Raw genomic sequence first — 24011 nt, forward strand, 5'->3', positions numbered from 1 at the left:
TTATTTCATTGTATACTGTTTTAAAGAAATTTTTCTCTTTTCACAAAGGACAATTTAAATAGATTCTATTCTGCTTATTGCTCAAATTATAGAAAATGCATTAGAGTAATTAAATAACTAAAGTATAAACAGATAGCATGAACAAATATATAAGCTACACTTTTAAAAATGTTCATATGAAACTTGACTGGTCCTTTCAATACTGGCAGGCTACCTCCTGAAAGAATCCAATAGCATGTAAGTTATATCTATGGTTTCTATGTACTTAAGACTTATTATAGATAAGTCCTTTACACTTATTAGCTTATTTCATATTCAGAGTAATTGGATGAAGCAAGTGGATATAAACTGCATTTTAAAAAAATATAAACTGGAAGTTACAAAGATTAAACCTTTCCTCATATTTAAATGTCATGACCATGACCCTGAATTGGTACCCAGCAGCCCTATTTCATAGGCTTTGTTCGCTAACTTGATATAACAGCATAGATGTTTTCGGGAGCAGGTGGTAAAACTTGGACAATGTTTTAAAATAAAAGATGTATTCATCTGAATTGCTTTGTTCCACAGCACCCGTTTAATTCTTTCAACTTCTGTGCATGAGAAATAATAGTATTAACTTCACTTTGCCAAAAACAGTGAGCGCAGTCAAGAGATGAGTGTGTATGTACTGAAATTGAGGATACTACTTGTCAGGGTGTTTGTCATCTTTTCATCATAAAATCCCTTTGTTTGTTTGTTTGTTTGTGACATTTAAGTGAAAAAAAATCCTAGTTCTTATTTGCTATGACAGAAATGATTGAACATTAATCACATAATGTCCAATCTCTCTACTTTCTGTGCTCCTCTTTATACCAGAACAAATATTGGTGTCTTTTGTTCTCTAGTTGCTCTCAGGTGAATCATTTGAAAAATAATAATATGAAGAAAAAATCAGCCCAATATTTTATGGCCAAAAAGCTCACAGCAGCTAACAAAAGGAAATTCTGTACCTCAGAGTATTTAAGGGAAGAGAGAAGATGAAGTACATTTTCTTCATCTTTAAGCAAATTTCTGATTTGACATGATTATCATTTTCCTTAAAATAACATTTTCTGACCTCCACTGTGACCTTTTCAGACTTTATGAGCTAAGAAATTCCCCGAGAGATGTGCCACATATCATTCTCCCTAACCAGCACCCTCATCTTCTTTAGAAAAAATTGACAGTAATTCAGCTCCCCAAATGATTTTGTTCCCTGCTGACTGACCAGAATGGTGGGGCAGAGAAACATATGTCTCATCTCAGATGCTTGCTTCAATTTAGCATTGGCTTTCCCTTTGGCCTTTGATAGACTGAGAGAAGACAGAGCCAAAATATTGGAGACAGGAGCTTGAGCAAGCAAAAAATATACTTGACAAAGGGCTGGTCCTTTCTGAATTACACTCATTCTTCCTCAGCCTGGTCTCTTGTTTGGTTTTTTTTTTCCCCCCTAAAAGATGAAGGATGTGTAAAGGACACATAAAACTTTAGTCAATAGGTCCATTATTATGATTGGCTGAAAACCATAAAATGCATCCATCAAGTCATTGTGTTGCATCTTGTGTTAAATTATGGTGATAAATAGTCCTTTATCTGTGACGTCACCTACTAATCTATTCCAAAAACTATTCACCACTGCCATTATGCATCACTCATCCTCCTGCCAGCTTGCTAAAAACAATCCTCTACATGATAAAGCCACACAAAATTGTGCTAGACTCTGCAGACGCAAGTATTGTCTGTTATTTTCATGTCATACTGTGAAACAATTGCTTCTTCAGTTCCCAAAGTTATCTCAAGTGTGCAATCATCCCCTCAATGCTCAGCTCTGGGCCCTGTAACTCATGTACTTTTAATTGTTTATAATTTACATCAGAACTGGACAAAGTCCATTTGTACTCATGCTGCTTTGTAAGTACTAGATGACATATTTTTGCCACCTTGCTGTGGTTTGAATTTAATCCTATTGACAAGCCCTTAACATAGAAATTTGGTGTGGAATGCCTTAATATTCTCAGGAGCTATGTAAAAGGATGTGTGACAGTTGCTATCAGTATGCTTGGGATTTGGATCTGATTTATACAAAATGTTCTCATAAAATTAGACTTTTTAGCTCTTAGAAAATATTATTTATTAAAATGAAATCAAGAGGAAAGTGTGAAGATATTTTAAATTCCAGACTTGAATGTAATAAGCTCTTTTAAAAACACATACAAAAGATATGCTTATGTAGCTCTCTCTAACTCACCTTGATGTTGTATTATGTGGTCCTCTTGTTTAAAAATAAATAAATAAACAATGTAAACTACCCCTTTTTTGCTACTCAGAATAAGAGGAAATGAAATGCAGAAGAAAATACAGACTACACATTGGAATTTCATTCAAAAACATGAAGCCTAATATGTTTAATTTACTTTTAGCTTTAATTCAAAGAATCTGGGGAATTGTTTCTTGCTGAGCAACACAATGGGGGTGTCACAGCTCCTGCTTATTTCATGATTGTCATATGAGATGGACTGGCTTACAAAGAAGAAATAAACAAATATAAACTGCTCAAGCTTAAATGGGTTACATCCTACATCCATCTGCTGCACTTGTTTGTATATATTTTTTTAATTTCCTTTTTTGATGGACACATGGAAAAAGGTCTGCTAATATATTTATTGGGGAGAAAGATAAAACTAGATTTTCTTCTGCATTCTTACATGTCTAATATAATGGTAGCAAACTATTTACCTGAAAGTTTTTACTTAATGCATGGTCTTTTCAGTCAATCAAGGGAAACAATTTAAAAAATCACTTTAAAAACAGTGGCTTTCTCCTTTTACTGACCTCCTCTCAATCATCATCTCTTATGGAATCCAAAGAGTCACATACTGGAAGAAAGAAAGCAGTTCTAAAAACTGAACACTCTTCAGCCAGTCTTGACGGAAGTTTGGCTTCAACTCAACATCAAATACGTTACAGCCTCTCTCAATCTGATGTTCGCTTTCACGTGTAGACTCTGAAGGAGGGGATTAGATCTTGCCTTCTAACAGCAGTTGAAGGGGCCTTCATTCAATTTGCTTTCTTTCTTTATAAATTCCCTGCTTTCTAGTCCTATACCCTATTGCTGAGACTACTAATTATCATTGAATAAAAGCATATTTTAAGTACATGTGAACATCAAAGTCACTCTATTCTCATGTTTGAAAATACACACAAACACACACACACACCCCACTCTTTCTCACTCTTGCCTCACACCCATATTCTGACAAATCCCTGAATCCTCACCATTGTATAGCAACTGCTGTTCTCGCCACCTTTTTGCTTCCTGGTGGGTCTGTAATTGTCATCTCATCCCTGGAGCAACATCAGGATCACTCAATAAATTGATTGTCAGGGGATATTTGAAGAACAGAACAGCTTGAGCTCTAGAAGCCAAGTGCCTTATGGCCTCCAGCCCAGAAAAAGGAAGCAATGAGGATGAACAAAACTCATCCCATTCCACTCCTCTAACACATTAATGAGAAGTAAGCAAGTGAATTTCATTATTTCTACTCAGAGACAGCAAACTACAACACAAAGAAGATTAAAGAAGTAAATAAAACCATCCTTGACATTTCTTTTTATTCTTTTAGAATAAAACCGGGAATAAGATATCCTGCTGATAGATTCGAAAAGTTCATTCCAGCCTTCCTCTCATACATGCTATTTGCCCCTTTTTTGTGTGTGCAGATATAGCATGTCTTGCCCATCCAGAAGTGATGCTGTGATGGTGTCCTTCCATTACTGCCCTTATTTAAAATACTGTTTAAGTGTTATATTCTCAGGTTTGTAACTCTAAGACTCTGATATGCATTCTCTTTCAGAATCCTGCTATGAGGGTGCCTTCTAACTTGGCAGCCTCTATTGGAAGCATATTGCAGTTTTTGCAAGGAAAAAGCCTAAGGGGAAACTAGATCTACATTTCATGGTAGCCTCTGATTATGTGTATGATAAAAGATCAAGATAATGGGGGAATTCCTGAACTCAGACAAAGGATATTTCTGCTGGATCTTTGCCTCTATCAATGGAAAGGGAAGGGTGGGAGAACAGAAAGTATGATTTCAGTGTCTACTCTGTAATTTAAACTCTAAAACTCATCAAATTATGCAAGGTTTATGCTGTTGACCCCATTTTACAGACAAGAAAATTGACATTCACAGATGTTAAGAAACTTAACAAAACCCTTCAATATGACTGTATAGTCCATGCTTTTTCCATCTAATCATGCTGCTTTTCAGGTGAATCCTTAAAGTAAACCGGTGGTTGTGGGAATGATGGGGAGGGAATTATAAGATTCCAGTATTAATGAAAACAAACTGAAGACATTAGTTGAAAAATAATCTAATGATGTAAATGTACAATTGTACTTTTACTTCAATAGGCATTTATTAAATCAATAAGAATTATAATATCCACAAGCACTTAATAAACTAACATTCTTTTTTTTGGTACCGGGGATCAAACTCAGGACCTTGTGCTTGTTAGGCAGGCATGGTGCCACTGAGCTAAATCCCTGGCCCCAACAATCATTTATTTAAGATACTTCTGTGCCAGGCACTGGACTCGTGCTGAAGTCCATAAAATGTCTAAGACGTCAAGTTGGACCTGGAGGAGTTTAGAACCTATTAACAAAGACATATGAAAAGCATTTCCAGCAGTGACTGAAAGTTGCAGGACAAGTTTCCTAAAAAAGACAGCAGCAGGGCTGGGATTTACCTCAGTGGCACAGTGCCTGCCTCTTAAGTGCAAGGTCCTGAGTTCAATCCCCAGTACCAAGAAAAACAAACAAACAAAAACAGCAGGAAAGCTGAATTTTAAGGAATTATTTTTATTAGGGGGAGACACAAGACATAAAAGCCATGTCAGGTAGCGAAGGTAACATGTACAGAGTTGCTGAAAAGGATTTTTGGCTAAGGTAGAATTGTGTGACCATGTAGTCACACACTGGTCTCTCCCTTATTAAAATGTTACAAAAAATGTGAATAGGTAAAACCCAAAAAGCATAGCTGAGCTCAAAAACACAAGTGAGATATATCTGTAGCATAAAAAATGACAAGTTTTATAAATCTTTAAGGTTTGATCCTAAAGCTATGAGTCTGCTATTCACAGGCTATGCTAGGAATTCTTGCTTCTGTGAGTAAAGAAAGACTAAGAATGTCCAATATAAGCTAGATGGTTAGAGTCAGGCAAGAAATGGGCTACCAGAGAAAAAGGCTAAAGTAGTTTCTGGATTGCATAAAACCCCAATATATGGCATCCCTTTACTCCTTCAAGTTTAGAACCAATACAAAAGAGGAGGTGCAGGGGAAGATTGAAGAGTCAGAATGATAGGTATTAAGATGTACAGTATATGTTATTGCTGAAATAGTTTTGAGAGTGTACCTTACACGCACAACCAGGTGGCTTGGGAATGGTTCTCTGCATTAGATAGATTTATCCACTTAGGAATGGACAGTGAGAAATACAGGTCTGGAGGGGATTTTGAGCTGTGCCTCAAAACTCAGATTCTAAAATGCAAAACATCCAGCTTCTCTGAAAAGTCTAGATCTTGGCTAAGAGAGTAGACCAGAGTCCTTCACCGCAGCTTGCAGACAGCCCCAAAGAAAAAGCCCAGAAACATCAAAACTAACTACAGTCCCTCAACTCAAAAACACTCTAAGCAAAATAATTACCCTTCTTCTCTGGGAGGAGCCAGTCAGAGTAGGGAGCAGTAAGTAAAGTTAGCAGAGTTTCTTGTCATAGTCTCCCAACAGGAATCTCTGTCCAGGGCTATTACTTATGCAGACATTGGTACTTCTGTGGCTGGAAGTAGGAGACACATCCTCACAGACCAGACTGACTCAGTGATAGCATCTGTTTTATTCTAATTTTTAACATGAGCCAAAAGTGCCAAAGACTTAATTAAGAACCGGAGAATATGGATGGCTAGAGAGAGAAGCTCCAAAGTGCTAAGAAGGCATGACTGCAGAAGGTCAGGAAGACAACAGACCCCACTGACAACTCAGATTCAAATAGATGAGAGAAGAAGAGCCAGGAGAATAGACCAGTAAAATCTGTAAATCTGAAGAATAACACAGGCTGGATGAAATGAGAATAATGGGACAATTATAAGTTGCTTTTAAATAATTATCTTTAATATCCTCAATGTGATGAAAATAAGAATAACATTTAGAATAAATAACAAGGAGATTTTTAGAGTAAACAGAAATAAAATTATGTTTGAAAAGACACTTAGACTTCTGGAAATATGAAACATAGCATTTGAAATAAACTAAAAAAACAATAAAGCAGACAAGTGCCAAACAAATTCTAGCTAAAGAAAGAATTGGTGATTGGACAGCAAAACAGACATCAACCAGTAATGCAGCACATCAAGAAAAAGCCTGGGAAGGGCAGGTCTGAGATAGAGAAGATGGAGCGCTCCAATAGCCACCCATAAGCACCTCAGCCAAAGAGAGGTGAGGGAGGGCCAGACAAGCAAATCTGAGATTATAGCTGAGAATCTTCCTAAATTGAGTAAAGATAATGTATTCTCCAACTGAAAGTACACATCGAGTGCCAAACAGAAACAGGAAACTAAATCTACATCAAGGAACATCACAATGTCATCAAAAAGAGAGCCAGCATGAAGATATGGACAACTCTAAGGATTCTGCTGCCCAAGGAATGGAGGGAATGTGGCAAGATTTGAGAGTGGAACAAGGGATCATATCGGCAAGAGTTAAATAAGGAATACATGCTGCATCTCATACATGAAGTGAAGGAAAAGAAAAGAAAAAGTGGAAGGCATGGCTTGGACTTTGTGACAAATTTCATGAGTTATTGGATTTGAGGAAAGAGTAAAGGGAATAGAAATGTCAAGAACTACTCTCAAGCCCCCAGCCAAGATGAGACCATTAGAAAGTTAACAGAAATAAGAACAGGTTTAAGGGCCACATCTAGCTCAATATTATACATATATAGTGCGAGAAGCCTAGGGAAAATGATTGATTAAAAATCTGAATATTTTACTTTGGAAACAAGCAGAGAGTACTATGCTGGAATAAAGCCTTGGCCACCATCAACAAAAACACCTTTCCATTCCTTTTTTTTGGTACTGGGGATCGAACTCGGGACCATGTGGTTTTGAGGCAGGCATCAGAACCACTGAGTTAAATCCCTGGCCCTCCATTCCTTTTTAACAAAGACCATCAGTGTCCTAGATCCAAGAGGCTCTTCCTTAACAATGGCAACTCAATGACTGGATGAGAAGCTATTTCCAGAAAAGGCAGGGGCAACACATTGATGAAGTGCCTTGTGTAAGTAGTAGGAAACCCAGACAGTAACAGACAAGAAAATCTGGTGATTGTGGGCATCAGCACCAGAATGATGAGCCTGCAGCCCACAGGGCAATGATGGCATCAAAAGACAGGCAGGTAAAGGACCATGAAGCCAAGGTGCAATACTGCCACAAAGGATCCGAGCTAAAATGAGAAAGGTAATTAGGAAACTGTGTGAAGAAGCTGAAGGGATAAGGTCATAAAAATTAGGAAAGCAGGCAGAAACCTGTGCATGGAGAAGGCAATTGGAATCATCTGATCAAGGTGACCTTTGCTTTGGTAGAACAGCAGTTATTGGTTTCAAAAATTATATATCTCTATCTATCTATCTATCTATCTATCTATCTATCTATCTAGATAGATAATAGCTTTCTAGGTTAATTTTGACCATGGCTTTGAATTATACCTTTTATTGACTGAGCATCAAATACCTTACCCAGTTTTGTAAATAAAAACTGTATTTGCCTAGAGAATGAAAGTATGTTGCCATTGCTTTTGTTCCACTATGACAATACATGAATGGATAATAAAATGAAAGTTGAAGTTTCTGAATCCTCACCAGAATAAATTTTTACTTTGCTAGGATGAATGGTTAAGTGGCTCTTTTTAAGATTTGGGAAATATTTCCTAAATGAAAGAATGAATATCAAAAGCTTAGAGTGTTAACTTAAACTAAGACTTTGAGAAGAACTTTGGAAATTTAAAAAGATAGATTAGTGAAACAATGAGGCAGAGATTAAGTGAACGTGCTTTCATATTTGTCATCTGGCATTGCATCTGCCAGGTTATTTATTTTTTGGTGCCTACCCTACAATGAATCAAAATCACCTTTAGGAAAATCTTTATTGAATAACACTGAGAAAAGTCAGAGATACTGTTCAATAACATGATTTAATTTTCTGGGCAATAAAAACATTTTTAATATTTATTCAGAATTATAATTGCATGATTCTTTGCCACTTGAAATATTTTTGTGGATGGTCTTTGTTAACAATTACTTTAGTAAATAAGATCCTTAGTATACACCAAGAATACTTTTCCACTGTTAAGATAGTGTGATAAAGCTCGCTTGGGATAGGTTTTTTTACCTAAAATAATCTCTGAGTTAGACAGGAAAAATGTACAGTTCCCCTAAACAGTCAACATTTAGATTGAAAAGTAAAAGAACTGCTTGCTTCAAATAAGCCTCAGATTTCAGATTCATAAGAATTTGTGAATATTGTGCATTGCATACCTCCAGGAGACACAATTCACATAAAGGTTTTGGCGACTGATAGCTTCTGAAGTACTGCAAGCACACTTTGCACAAGTACACCCGGTGGTCCTGGGCTTTCCCTCCTCTGCACCAGCTCCTTAAAGACTAATGCTTTATCTGAGGAGAATGTGGTACAACTTTAAATTGAAGAGCAATCACAGAGGACTAAAAGGAAATCCATTTCTATGAGATAGTGTTTTTGATTGCAGTATCAGATGGACCTGGGATGAAGTCTTAGAACTGCTACTTACTATTTCTGTGATTTTGGACAGAGGTATGAACACAATATATGGAGAATGTTTCATTTTTCAAAACCATTACAATAAAAGTCACATTGCCATTAATCTCCCTCAAAATACTCTCTCAATTTGCATGTATCCCTTCATTCTTGCCATTTTTTGAAGCAGTTCTAAAAGTCTTGTTTTGTGTCTTTATCTGTGGTGTTGTGGCTATCTTCATGTCCTAAATCAATTCTAAACAGTTACCTTTCAGGGTCATTTTGACTTTAGGAAAGAGCCAGAAGTTGCACAGTGCCAGATCTGGTGGATAAGGAGACACTAGCGTCTATTTGTCAGAAATTGCTGTAAATATTTTGAATCAACTCAGAACATGGAGGGAGCCATGAAAAGACACTCAGGAATTGCTTCAGAAAGTAGCAAGAATAATGGATAAGTGTGTTCGAAGTGAAGGGGAATATTTTTAGGAGTATTAATGGCAATGTGCCTTTTACTGTCACAAATTTTTTTTCATTTAAATATTCCTATTTGTTGATCACTCACAAATTATGTTAATTCTCTGAGGTTGTTTCTGGATCTGTAGAATGGGAATAGTAATAATCACCTCTTAATAGGACTGCTGGAAAGCTAAAATATAGTTATTTAGCACTTTTCAAAGTTCTTTTCTCAGAATAACCCTGGATAAAATGATACTCACCACCATTATCCTTATCATCATTATGTCATCTGTAGAACCTCTTGGGGATTCTTGTCTTCACATTTGCCATTTTTTTTCATTCATTCCTTCAACAAATTTGTATCAAGATCCCATTAGAAGCAAGCCGCCTGCAATTTAGGATATCAAGATGAGTCAGAGAGAGCTGTCCTACATGGATAAAACCCTCCATAGGGGCAATCAGACATCATAACTAATATAGAGTCAGAAGCCTTCACTGTGACTGAATGGTCATCAACCTTTGTTGAATTAAATATTTACTGCATTATGTCTTTAAGAACAGCATGTGGTCTCCTCCTTGTGTGACATGTTTATAACTAAAAGATTTTGGTGAAGACACTTTGGGTATCCCCCCTTCCCTTGTTTAATTCTATACTCTGCAGATTTTCATACAGATTCTGGAATGCATAAGCATGTTAATAGAACAGAAAAGATGAAGTGTGTGCATCAAAAATCATTTTTACTCTAATAAATGCAATGCTTAATAATATTCAGTTTGGGGTACAAACACAGAAAAATACCCGAAAGGTAAATGGATTTTTTATTTTTCATTACCTCTTTTGACTAAGCATGAAATTCTGACTTCGGGAAAAAAATGAAAACCTTGGATAGAAAGAACGTGTGCATTTGAGTTCTGTGAAAGGTAACATGGAAACAGACAGGCTGACATCAGCAACTGGCATTTGAATGGGTAGATAGGACCCCCTCCCACAACTGATGTATGATACAGTCCAAATGAGTAAAGCAGAACTTGGCAAGGGGTGAAAAGTTGAATAGAATTGCATAAAATGAAGCAGAACATCACAGAAAATTTAATTTCCCTTCAGATCTGATGTTCCAGGTTTGATACCCCCAAAGCATTTCCACTTGTACTCCACATCACCCCAAATAGTAATATCCACTCTTCATTTGACAATTCCTAATATTTGTACCTTAAATGACTCTGTAAAATGAAATAATTTTCTCCAACTGGAGAATAGAAAAAAAATTTCCTACTTTAATAATAATTTGTACTATAGCATTTAGAAACAAAAAATAAAGTTCAAACTATTTTTAATTAATTTAGGAGCCACAGTAATCTAATTTTGTTATTTTGTACCCACATTAAGCAAATACTATTTTCTTCCCACTGCTATGATAAAAATAGCATTTGTATTTCCTTCTCATGGTTGCATACCAAACAGTACTAAACTAGAAGTCAGGAGTCTTGGAGTTGAGTCTTACTCTGTCTGTGCTACTAAGTATAAATCCCTTAATCTCACTGGGTCAGTTTTCTGTCAACATGAGGTTACTGTGTGAGGCAACTGCTATGTCTTAGAAATTTAATACTAAATTATGATCTCCTCTTTATGAATTTGCTTCATTTGCTCCCATCCTTCTTTTTCTCCACAGAGATGACAGCTAAATAGGAAAAAGAAATGGTTTTGATCAATGATTCTCAAAATAGGAACCATGCATGGCAGATCTCCAAGAGAGTTTTATTAAATGTGTATTTTCACCTTAATTTTTATTATACTGTATATGTACACAAATACATTCTACATATATGTATAAATACACAGTATAATTAGGTTCATAGTTTATAAATATTGTAAATATTATGTTATTATCTGGATGACTACTATGTAATCAAGTATAGCCATTTGTATTTATGTTTTCTTGACACCATTTGGGACACATTATTACTTAAAAGGTCAGAAAATATCCTTTAATTTTGTTGGTAAATAGGAATGGCTGTACTATAATCTAAAATAGTCCAGTGGAAAAAAATGGCAATTGCCCTTACACCTTCATGTTGGATTTTTCAAACTACTTACATAAAACAAACTTGCAAAAATTCAGAATTAAATCTGCAGTATATCGTATACTTTGGTTAAGTTAGGGCTTCTAAGCTTGGATATCACATTATTTTGCTTGAGAAATATTGGTCTATAGTATATATCATCTGAACAACAAAATTATAACATAAATTTAATAGTTACTTCTAAATAGGTTTTCTGCTAAAGGAAAATACTGAAATCATTGAGGAGTTTTTTCTCCTTAAAAGCTGCAAAATTCTAGAAAAGCTATAAGAACCAAAATTATATCTTTAATGTGAGTTCAACATTGGAAAATAAACAGAAAGTTAAAAAAGGAATATTCTGCTTTAAATGAGGAAGGGATTTCATATTTTCCCTATCCATTATAAAGGGCAAAGTATTTTCCTGTAAAACAACTATAAGCACATGAATTCTATGTTTGTTTTGAGTAACTCCACATTTGGTTCTTGGGTTATACTAACAATGTACATCTGTACTCACCAGAATAGCAATTGTTCTTATCTGTAATATCATATGTATTTCTGGAATACTCATATGACAATCAAATATTTCCTCGTATAGCTCTCTGTCTTCTTTGTTCCTTTCAGGTGTTCCAAAATCTGAATTGCATTGCACAAGTTATCTAATAAACCTGATTCTCTTCCAAATATCCCAGCAGGCTGCCCTTTTCCCATAATGCCATCCAGATGGCCTTCAACCCACATGAAGCTATTAGAAACACAATAATATTCCTAAAGTCCTTGTCCCATCAACTCCTTCTTCTTATGTTCCATTTATTTCCTCCAATATCACTTATAATTAAGATAAGATGCAGGAAAATCTTTATAAAATTCACAGGCCTAAACCAGACCTCAACTATCTTTGTGTTTTTGTGTTTATATGTGCTTCTCACCAAAGAAAAAACAGGAAAAAAACCCCGTAAAAGATAAACTGGATTGTAAGACATTGCTGACCAATGAGGAAAGCTAAAGGCTCTTGGCATGAAGTAAACCAAATAAATGGTTTAAAATCTATCAATCAAATGCCCAGTATCACTTAAAATTTAGGTGAGTGCCAAATAGGGATATTTCCTCCCATATAAAAAAAATTTTTCTTCAAATACTCATAGTGATTTTTCATCTTGAAACAGTAGACAAAAGAAATAAGCCATAGCATAGTGAAGTTACAGCAATGAAAGCTGTCAGCCATTGGAATGAGATAAAGAAGTGTCTAGGCCAACATCTTCTTTGAGCCTCTGGTTCATCCTGACCAAAATGAATATAGGTGAATTGTATGACAGCTCAAAATCCCTGCCAGACTTATATTTTTCTAAGGAAAAGAATGAATCTGACCAGGAAGATTAATTAAAGATCAGTATTTAATGAGTCATCTTTACCAGTAGCTACAAGTCTCCAGGGCTTTCATTTCTCTGCCCTAAAAGTACTCCAGAAGGCAAAAGTTCACCCTGAGGGTCCTAGATAGCACCTTTGTCCTTCTTGGCCTTATCTTATCCTCTAGTGACAAGTCTAGGTAAATTCTAAGGAGGTGAATGTCTAAACACAAAACAGTTATGAAGCACTGCAAGGAAAGTCCAGAGTCAGGTGCATAAGCAAGGTCAAAGATGTTCTTACAATTCTGAAAACTAGAAATGAAGTTGGATGGAAAACCAAAATCATGCAGATGGGTTGGCTCTTTCACTTATTGTTGTTTTTAAAATGTTCCTGAGCATAAAAAACAACAATGAACAATTTTTTTACTTTGGCCTAAGTACTATGGGTGTTCTTCCAGTCCATTTGTTGACATACAGTTCCCATGTTAATAATAGCTAATTATTTGGCAAAAACAACTTGCAACCTATTTTCTCTCTATCTCACACAAAACAAGTGGATCAGAAAAGACAATTCTCACAGTGAAGTGGTTACTTCTTTCTCTAATGAATTACACAGATTCAGAACTAGACTATTTGATCAATACCTGAAAACATTCTTTTATAGTAGTTTAGCCATCAAATGTTTTAAGGAAGATATACAGCCTTTATTCTACTTTTTCTTTTAAAAAAAATCAAAGCAGCTATAGATGTATAAATTGACACTTTAGAAGAGTACTTTATTTTAGCTTTAGTGTATCAAAAATACACTATTTAAGATTTATTTGTAATTTTCCCTGGAAAGTAGTTTGAGTTTCATTACCTTGCAGCACCTCAACATTTTTAGGGTAAAAGGACAGGGAACAGTTACAGAAAAATATGTTTGGCTGAATGAATTATCCTCATCTAGATCTTTTTCTTTTTTTTTTTTTTTTTTGGTATCGGGGATCGAACTTGAGTCCTTGCACTTGCGCAGCACACAGCAAAACCACTGAGCTAAATCCCCAGCCCTAAGATCTTTTTCTTATGTTGCAGGAATTTCAAGTTTCTCTCTACTCCAAATTAGTCATGAACTAAAGCTTCAGGTGTGATGCAAGGTGTGAAACTAGTAGATGGAGGCTACATGGAAGCAGGTGCTGATCCATGAATCTGTGATCCCACATGACTTATTACCACAGGGCTCCTGACCAAAGCCCTCAGTGTCCTCTACCCTTCTTCTAGTGATGCTCTGCCATTCTAGGAAGATCAGCTTTCACAGAAATCTATGAGTCTAGACAATGGCCAATGCATAAAATAGTTTTTATTTGTATACTGCCAAATACTTTCTTCTATCATCCAATATTCTCTGCTGGGATTTTAAATTTTCAGTAATTCTTTTCTCACTCTCTTGGTTTATATTACATTTGTGTTACTATCTCTAGCATTCTTTGCTCTATATTAACTCTTCTAATAATTTTACTTTCAAAGTTAACTTTGATATGGAAAAACAAATATATTGCTAGTATGGTGGTCTTTGAATTTTCTGGTTCACATAATCCACAAATTAAATATTTTTGAGCACATACATACAGTCATGTACTGTTTCGTTCAGGTGTGATCAAAACAGGGTGATTGCTGCTGCCCAGTGCCATCTAACGGGAAGGATCTTCAATAGGAGAAGTAACTCTTAGTGACACATTTCAACTTTAGTGCAGTCAGTCGTGAGCTAAGGTTGAAAGAAGGTGTATTTTAATGTGTGTCATAAATCATGGATCACGAGCAACGCACAAACATGACATTTTATTTTAAACTGCTAAAAAGTGCTAAAGAAACTATAGGACATTAAAATTAGTTTACTGTGGGGCTGGGGATTTAGCTCAGTGGTTCTGCCACCTGCCTCACAAGTGCAAGGTCCCGAATTAGGTCCCTGATAAGAAACAAAAACAAACAAAAATTAGTTTACTGTGATGCTGTAATGGTCATGAAGATGGTTTACAAGAGTTTTGATTTCATAATGGTTGCGAATTAGTTGAAGATGAGAGATCAAGATGTCCTACAGAATCAGAAACCCAAAAGAATGTTGAGAGAGTGAGCAAAAAGATTCAACAGGCGATTGGCTATTAGGGAAATTTTCAAAGATTTGAACATCTCTCATGGTTCCATTCAAAGCATTTTAACAACAGATGTGAACTGGATGCAAATGGCTGGGAAAATTGTTCCAGACATTTTGACTGTGAGACAAAAGCAACGCCATTTGTGGATTTCATTAGAGTTGCACCATTATGTTGCTTCGCAGTTCAACTTTCAAAGAAATAGCCTCACAGGTGATGAGGCTTCAGTCTATGGTTCTGATCTTGAGAGGAAGGCTCAGAGTTCTCAACAGAAATCACCCAGTTTTCCTTGTGTGGAAAAAAAAATCAATCAAGATCTAACATCAAAATGATGTTGATTTTTTTATTTTGATGATATTGTGTAAACTGAGTTTGTACCCAGGAATATTACAATGAACTCTGAATATTATAAGGGCTTATTAGAATATTTAAGAAATGATATGTGTAGAAAATGGCCTAAAAGTGAGCAAATTATTTGATCCTCTATCATGTCAGCACTCTTGTGTTATGCATTGCTTCCTGTATGGCAATTTCTATCAAACAGAAACATTGTAGTGTGTCTTTATCCATCTTATTCACTGGATCTGGCACGGTGCGACTTTTGGCTATTCCCCATGGTCAAACTGTCCATGAAAGGCAGGCATTTTAAATCAGTTCAGGACATTGAGGTATCCACAACAAGGCAACTAAAGCCATGGAAAAGGATTTCCAGAACTGTTTCAAAAAGTGGCAAGAATCATGGGATGGGGTAAGTGGTTTTGAAGTGAGAGGGATTACTTTGAGGGTGATTAATGACAATGTCTTTAGTGTTATACAGAATCTGCCAAAAAAATGTATGCACACTTCAGGAAAATAAAAACTTACACAAATGTTTCAATACTAAATTGATTGAGACATCACGAGATTAATACCAGTTATTAGCCTCTGCAATTACAAGAGGTGCCCAAAGTAGTGGCCATTAGCTTTCAGACATTTATTAGTACAGCAAACTGCTCCTTGGGTAACCTTGCTTATTGAGATCGCTGTCCATACATTTTCAATTTCTTCTCTAAGAGTATGCAGTGTAGCTGGTTTTTGGCAATATACAACATCCTCTTGGGTCCCCCATATGAGGGTTACACCATCTGTTGAAAAAATATCATACTATTTTTCTTTTCTTGAATTGCTTATCCATTTTTTGATGGACTGTGTACTTTTAAAATTTAAACATTACCTCATCTCATATAACAATATACTATATGTATTACTGTACAAGTATATTGTGTACATTATAAGAAATAGAAAATTGTAAAATCAGTTAAGAAAGACTATAAATAGAAATCACAATATTTTAACAAAATAGACTATTTTGCATAATTCCTAAAATATGAATGTTAAAATTTGGTGACCATTTCTTTCTAGAATACATTATAATAAAAGTTATTTTAAAACATGGAAAAATACTCATATTACTTAAAACCAACTATGGTACCATCAATTGTTTATCAGTTAATATTTGCAGGGCTCATCAGCCTAACAAAGAGGAAGGCTTTGCACCCTTCTCAAAGAATACCTTCTTCTTTTCACCTTGAAACCATCGTATACTGGGAGACAGTCTAAATTTTGAATCCAAAGATGAGAAGTGGGGTCCTAATAAAGTTGGCATGGTTATTTACACTTGCATCTTTCAGAGAGCTCAGAGACACAGGTATGAATGTGACTGGATGGAGGTGGTCAATTTTCAGTAATTGGACAAAAATTCCCTTCCCCAAAACTGTCACCATCTGTAGTGTTTCAATGACTAAATATGAAGATAATGATGATGACATCCAAAGAAGAGCCTCGTTAATGAAGTCTTTTTCAATTAATAGAACTGATTAAATTAAGGCTTTTTGGCAGTGTGCACTTTTTGATTGTTTTTTATTTACTTTTTATATCCTGAAAATCATAGGAGGCAATATGTGAGAAAAAAACCCAAAATATTTTTTACTATTAATGCAAACATCTTAAACTTATTTTCAGATAAAAAGGCTAAGGATCAAATTGACTGTGATTGATTAAATACCACATACTGGAGTCAAGATTCAGTAGCCACCTTTGTCTGCATTCAAAGCCATAGGTGCCTCTTTGCTTGCTCCAAAATAATGCTACATACCATTTACAAAGCTTGCTCATACCACATCTGAATGATGACTTCTAGCGAATTTTACTTTATTGTATAAATGATGTAATAACAAAATTGTTTAATAAAGAAAATCACAATATTAACATAGCAATTATTTTAATTTTTGTTTTCCCATTCTATATCATAAAGCTCAAGATAATTTAGATATAATTATTAAATATAAAACTTGTATTAAGATTTCTTTACTTATTCTATCATACATGTCTGTCATGTATCTTATAATGTCTTCAAAATGGATACTTTAATGCTTGGATAATCTATAGATTTCATGAATTATATAACATTCTATCACTGGGTATTTAAATTTTTGCAATATGACTATACTATAGTTGTGAAAGTATCTTTTTGGTACACAAAGTTTTCATTATTTCCTCATACTAAAATCTCAAGAAGAGACATCCTAACTCTTGATCTGTCATTTTCTAAGGGAGCCAGGCAATCTCTCCACAATCTCCTGAGTCCTGAGAACCTTCCTGCTTCCCTCTCTTCCTCCACCCCTCCTTCCTTCCCTCTTCCATCTCTCCCCCTCTCCTATTCCTCCCTCCTTCCCTTCCTTCCTTTTCTCTATTCATTTACACCTGCATCTTCCAGATAGCGGAGAGACATGAATATGGATGCCTCTTGATCATCCCTTCACTTAGGGAAAGTAAAAGTGTTACCTTATTGTATGACACCTTTTCTTTATTAAAAAAGATGAACATATTTCCACATATTTACTTACTAGATGTGTTTCCTCTTTTTGAATTGTGTCTTTATGTTACATCCTCATTCACCATATAAGGTAATCAAGCTCTCCTTATTGAGTTAATCTGTAATGTGCTTGTTATACTTTTTTGCACATAGATGCATGACCTAAGGCAAATTATTTTATTTCCTTGTTATTGGACTCCTAATCTAAAAAATGAAAACAATCATCTTATAAAGTTGTTGGGAGTATTAAATGAATTAACACATACCAACTTCATAAAAATTTTTCATGCACACAGTAAATGCTCAATAAATATATTTTTGACTAAAATATTTGATACATTGCTTGCTGGCTGTTTGGCTCTCTGCTTATATTCCTTTATCTCTGTGGTGACTTATCAACTTATTAACTTACCAAACTGTATAAGCATGGTTGTGCTTAATTCTTGCTAAAAGATATCATGGGTTGATGGTCCACTTTATGAAGGCTGATTTACGAAGTACAGAATTTCACTTCCAGTAACAAACTGTAGCAATTGCACAGAGGCAACTCAGAGCTCTTCAGAGCTGGTCATCCAACCACAAATGTCAGTGAGGGTTCTGAGAGTCATGAGCAAGGTCAAGACATGGGCTTTGTGCAAAGGTTATCTTGGTATGTCTTACAAGGCCATTGAAAGGATAGTTATGTGCTGGTTTGAAAGCACTAGGATAGTTAAACAAGGTACTACACTGCTTAAACATTTCCTAAGCTATAAAGAAAATCAAAGGTGAATTCTCTACCTTAAAAATTTCATGAATTCATTAAATAAATATTTCCTGGAAGTTATTCATCATATATCTCCAGTCTCACAATAAGAATCACAGTAGTTGTGGCAGGTTTCAAGCATGGAGTAAAAAATGTTCAATTCAATTTTGGAAATACAAAACTGATAGCTAGAAAGCCATATCAGTCGGCAGTTAGAAAGATCATTTTGGAGATCAGAAGACTGTAAACTAGAATCACAGACAACAGCAAAGTCAGACTGGGCAGGAGCAATCAGCGGAGTGTATAGAGAAAGAGGAAAGGAGGACTTAGAACAGAGCCCCAGGAGGACAGGTGCACAGAAGAGGTCCTGCAAAGGAGGCTGAGCAGGAGAGATGGGAGAGGGAGGGAACAGGGAAAAGCAGCAACTAAGCTGTCATAGATTACAATGGAAGAGAAAATATTTTAAGAAAGAAGGCATGGCTAATGGCATCCAAACACTGTAAGAAGTCAAAAAGTACAGGATTACAACTGATTTTCAGATTCATAAAATGTAATAGGAATTTGTGGCCAGAACAAGGACATTTTCAGCATAGTGGCAAAAAACTGGAATAGGTGGAGGTGTAAGGGGTAGTGAAGGAAAGAGAGCAGGTAGAGACAGCTGGTTTAAGAAGTTTTGTTTTGAAGCATGATAAATAACATGGAATAGTACCTGAAGGGGGCATCTTATTGAAGGAGATTGCTCTGTCTAGGGTGTATAGAGGTGTTTATAAAATATCTTTACATGAAGCAAAAGTCTCTTCCTATTTATTTACTAAAATAAACCTGGCATGGTGTTAATGGAGTGGCTAGAGTTCCTTCTGCTCAGGGCAGCCCTTCAATTTGCTGCCACCCAACATAACAGAATATGTGAAAATATTTAAATACTGTTCAGCCCAAAATATGTACTGCCTGCCCGGGGCAAACTGCCCCTTACACTCCCCAGACCTAGCTATGCCACTACATGGTGATGCACACCTGTAATCCCAGCACTTCAGGAGGCTGAGGCAGAAGGATCACAAGTTCAAGCCCAGCCTGGCATCTTGGTGATTTAGCAAAACCCTGTCTCAAAATTAAAAATTAAAAAGAAGACTAGGGATGAGATTCAGTGTGGACACCCTGGGTTCAATCTGTAGTACTGCAAAAAAGAAAAAAAGTTCCACCTTATGTTTTTGGAAAGTTCAAGAATCTGAACACAGTGAAATAAAAAGTTAAATCACATAGGACATTAATAATCAAAATGTATTTTACCAATCCATACATTAAAGTTTCTGGGTATCAGTATGTGAAAGAAATTTGTTGTCAAGTAGACCTGCAGTCCAGCCATAAGTTACTGTGTGATTTTGGATAATTTACTTAAACCTAGCACGACTCAGTTTATTCATGTCTAAAGAAAGGATAATATTGCCTAATAGGCTGTTTGTTTGTGTTGAACAAGTAATAATATTGACCACTCACTATATACCTCAAGCCAGTTCTGTATTTCTCAGTGACTCCAGGTGGCTCTGGAACTCACTTTCTTGAAGCGGTTTCAGATACCATCTTGAGTTTTGATCATGTAGCTCTGCATCTTAAAGTTGGACTATGCTGCAAGTGCTTTCAAGTTTGAGTCCAGTCAAAATTGTTCCTGGGCTAATCCTTCTAAGTCATGTGAAGATATTCATTTCATCTTTTAGTCTGTACAAATTATTATAATCCTTTGTCTTTTGTCTTTTACTAGAAGAAAAGCAGAATCCATAACATATAATGTCAATGAGATAGATAAAATAGCTTTTATACAGATGATCACTTAGAAATACAGTATTACTGTTTAGCATTATAATGACATCCTGCACCTTCACAGGTCATCATACAAGGGTGCAAAGTGTTGTGTATTAGGCTTTGCACCAATCTACACACTAGAGATGCCCTGTGCTTCTTCTACTGTTCACTGTGGGGGTGGACTCTACTTGTTCTGCTTCCACTGGTGATTTACTATCAGCAGTCCTGTCTCACTTCTCTCAGTATCCTCATTGCTGATTTTAATAAGTATCACCGCAGCCCTTTTCTTTTCATTCATTAATTTTGTTCTTCTGCTCATTCTTTGTTTTTTTCTGTTTTCATCACAACTCTCAACTGTTGTCATGGTTGATCTTCTAAAATATCTCTCTGCTTACCTGGAGTACCTCTGGAGTCACTGCAATTCCAAAAAATTGTCTGAGAGAAATGGGATTTTGTTATAGTAACAGAAATAATGGTTTTCATTTATTGAGCACTTACTATATGCTAGGCAGTGTCCCAAGATTTTTACATGTATATCATCTATCCTTATGAGTTAGATGATACCATTAGTGCACTTCATCAATGAGGCCACTAAAGTGTACTCAGGTTAGTTTAATTTCCCCCCATGTCACTCAACTAATAAGTGGTTGAACAATGTTAAGCAGTTCTCATTTGCCTTGTGATTTTGTGTGTCTGATGTATCATCATTTATTTGAATTTTATAACAATCCCTCTCTCTTAGCTAAATGATTTTCATTATAATCACCTTAACTACTGTTCTTATAAAGTGAGTTTAAGTGTACATATAATGAGTTAAAAAACTATCACTGGGGCTGGGGATTTAGCTCAGTGGTTTCGCCGCCTGCTGTGCAAGCTCAAGGAGCCAAGTTTGATCCCTGATACCAAAAACCAAACAACTTATCACTGAGCATGCCTTGGCGTGACCAGTTCTCATGCTTAGCTTCCCCCTGAAGCCTGCCATCCTCTCTACTTGACAGTGCAACTTGCTCGCTGTGAATGATTCCAAAGATGTTTGTCTATGAAGTCATGACTCTAGTATTGGTTTTTAAATAATAAATCAATCACATGCAAAAATTTTATTACAATATTTCTGTATTAATTTGACAGCCTATATAATGAACCAAGAAAAATCCATTAAGCCTTTTAAAACCATATAAAATGAAGGGACTTGACAGAAAGTTTACATTTATTCAGGCAAGTAATGTAGTACAATTGAGTGAAAAGATGGTAAAAAAAAGACCAGCTCTCTTTTTATATATTTATTTTTTCTCCTCTGAAAATAAAAAGAAAGACAATAATTTTCGGATATTTGTAAATGAAAAAGAACTAAGATCTCCTAAAATCACATATGTATCTGTCACAGGGTTATATTTGAGAATTATATTAATGAATTCATACAAAGCATTTGAGACAGTAACGTGAATATCAAGTTTCATTTTACCACTTAATTTATATTTTTAATTAATGATGATCAAAGTTTTTTGTTTCAAGTGGTTATTCTTTGCCCACTTTTCTATGAAAGGGTTTGTATTCTCCTTATTTATGCACTTTGGAATATATTACTCTAATTACATTGTTCGAGCTTCAAAAAGTTTTAAAATGTATTCAGTGAAGAATCCCCTTTCCACCACTATCCATAATTAGCTGGGTTTCCATATCTCCAATTGGTTACCATTCTTCTTTGTTTTTTATATATATTTTATATTTGTTTTATATATGTTTTGTATTTTTTCTTTTTCCTCTATGCAAATAACATCACGTCGAATACTTTTTTTATATCTGCCTAATTTTTCCTCATTGGTCATTTTCAGAAATTCCTCGGTTACTTTTGTTAATTTTCATAAGTTATACAATCAACTTGTCTAGATTTGAGGAAAAAAAAGAAGTAGTATTTTTAACAAGATCATGTTAAATTTATAAGTAAATTTAGGGAGGATTAGCATCTTAATGATGTTGAGTCTTTCCATCCAAGCACATCCTTTTCCTTTCCATTTCTTCAGACAACTTTTGTGGGTTTCAAAAATATTTTAAAATTTTCTTCACATAAATCTTATATTTCTTGTTCATCTCATACCTATACATTTTTTTTGTTTTATTGTTATTGTGAAATGTTTTCTCCCATTGTACTTTTTAATTTATTGTTTATGAATGTGAAAACTTTTGGCATCAGTATATTACGTTAGTACCCTGACACTTGAATGATTTCATTATCACAGTAATCTGAGTTGATTTTATTGGTTTTCAAAGTATTTATATTATTTGCAAGATAATGTTTTACCTGCTCATTTCCAATTTTTATCCTTTTCATTTCTTTCTCATCTATTTGTATTGAACAATTTTCCTAATAATAATAAACATTGATTATGGATATTCCTTCCTTGGTTCTAACATGAGTAGAGATGTTTCTAATAGTCCCTGAGAAAACATGATGATAGTTTGTGGTCTGGGATGGATATATTTCTTTTATTGAATTAAAAAAAATTTAGAATGCACATTATATTGTGTACCATGCCTTTTAAGTATATTTTAAAGTATTTATATTATTGCTCTTCTCTTGAGATTTTATTATAAGATATCATAATGTTGAACCATTCAAGTCATATAATACTCTTTTAATATACTAATGTTAATTTAGAATTTTGACTGATATTCTTTTTTTTTTTTTTTTTTGTACCGAGGATCAAACTCAGGTCCTTGAGCTTGCGCAGCAGGTGGCAAAACCACTGAGCTAAATCCCCAGCCCTTGACTGATATTCTTAGAGACATTGATCCAGAACACTGATTGTTCAATCAGACTGCTTATTATTACAATAGGAAGCTTAAAAAAACAATGACAAATGAATACTGACCCATTTCCAACATGTAACAAGTAATTACACCAGAATTTATGAAGCTGTGCCTGGGTCTCTGGGGAACCTAATATAAAATCAGGTCTGAAATTGCTAGGTTATTATTTCCTTTTTGTATAATTTTAAATTTTGTTACTGTTGCTATTTTAAAATCAGAATTATATTTACTTCTTTAAAATATTTTAGAAATTTTTCTTTTCATCTATGATCTAAAATAGTTTAGATAGCAATAAAATTATCTACTTTTTAAAGATTTGGTAGTAATTCCCTTATGTCACCATCAGAATTTAGTTGTGTTTTAGGGGAATCAAGGAGATTTCGATAACTGAACACATTCTTTATTTCTCCTATAGAAAAACTATATTTATGATTCTTTCAGAATCAATTTAAATGAAATAGTTCATCTATATTTTTTAAATTTACTTCCTAAATATTGAGTACAGTAGTCAAGTAGTTTTATTTTCCTCAACTTTATACTCACTTTCTTTTTTAATTTTGTATATTGTGTGTAGTCTTTATCTTCAATAATTTAGATAACACCTTAACTGTATAATTTTTGTTTCTTTCATTGTTCTTACCAATTAATTTCTGTTGTTTCTTCATTATTGTTTATATTTTGTTGTCCCTTCTTGCATCAGGCAGTTAATTTTTCTAGTCTTTATTGTTTATTTATGTAGGAATTTAGGACTGACTTATTTGAAAATTGCTTTAGCTGTATGACATCAGTTGCAATAGGTACTAGTACATTGTCCATTTTTGTATATATTCGGAAATTTTGGTTTATACAAACTCTTTAGCCCCTGAATTAAGGCATTTTCTTTCAGGAGTTAATATTTTCTATTTTTTTCATAATTTTGGTTTTGCTGTTTTGTAATCAGAAAATGTACTATTTGCTATTTATACCTCTGGAGATAGTC

General features: G+C 34.8%; 1 long non-coding RNA gene across 9 annotated transcripts in view; it reads right to left on the reverse strand.

Moving 5' to 3' along the window:
• LOC101702303 (uncharacterized) overlaps positions 1-24011 on the reverse strand; it is a 610288-nt gene that overhangs the window by 237530 nt on the left and 348747 nt on the right. For 6 of the 9 annotated variants that reach the window (XR_015453090.1, XR_015453093.1, XR_015453091.1 and 3 more), the window contains 4 exons: positions 15837-15955; positions 14578-14647; positions 14311-14446; positions 9559-9686 (listed from right to left, as the gene is read on the reverse strand). This is a non-coding gene — a long non-coding RNA (uncharacterized LOC101702303). Of the gene's footprint in view, positions 1-9558; positions 9687-14310; positions 14447-14577; positions 14648-15742; positions 15956-24011 lie in introns of all 9 variants that reach the window. The other 3 variants (XR_015453092.1, XR_015453096.1, XR_015453094.1) reach the window with 3 other exon arrangements.

Source organism: Heterocephalus glaber, unplaced genomic scaffold (genome assembly GCF_053883595.1).
Source record: "Heterocephalus glaber isolate CG9 unplaced genomic scaffold, H.glaber_assembly_v1.0 deba00001457, whole genome shotgun sequence".
Lineage (NCBI taxonomy): Eukaryota > Metazoa > Chordata > Mammalia > Rodentia > Bathyergidae > Heterocephalus > Heterocephalus glaber.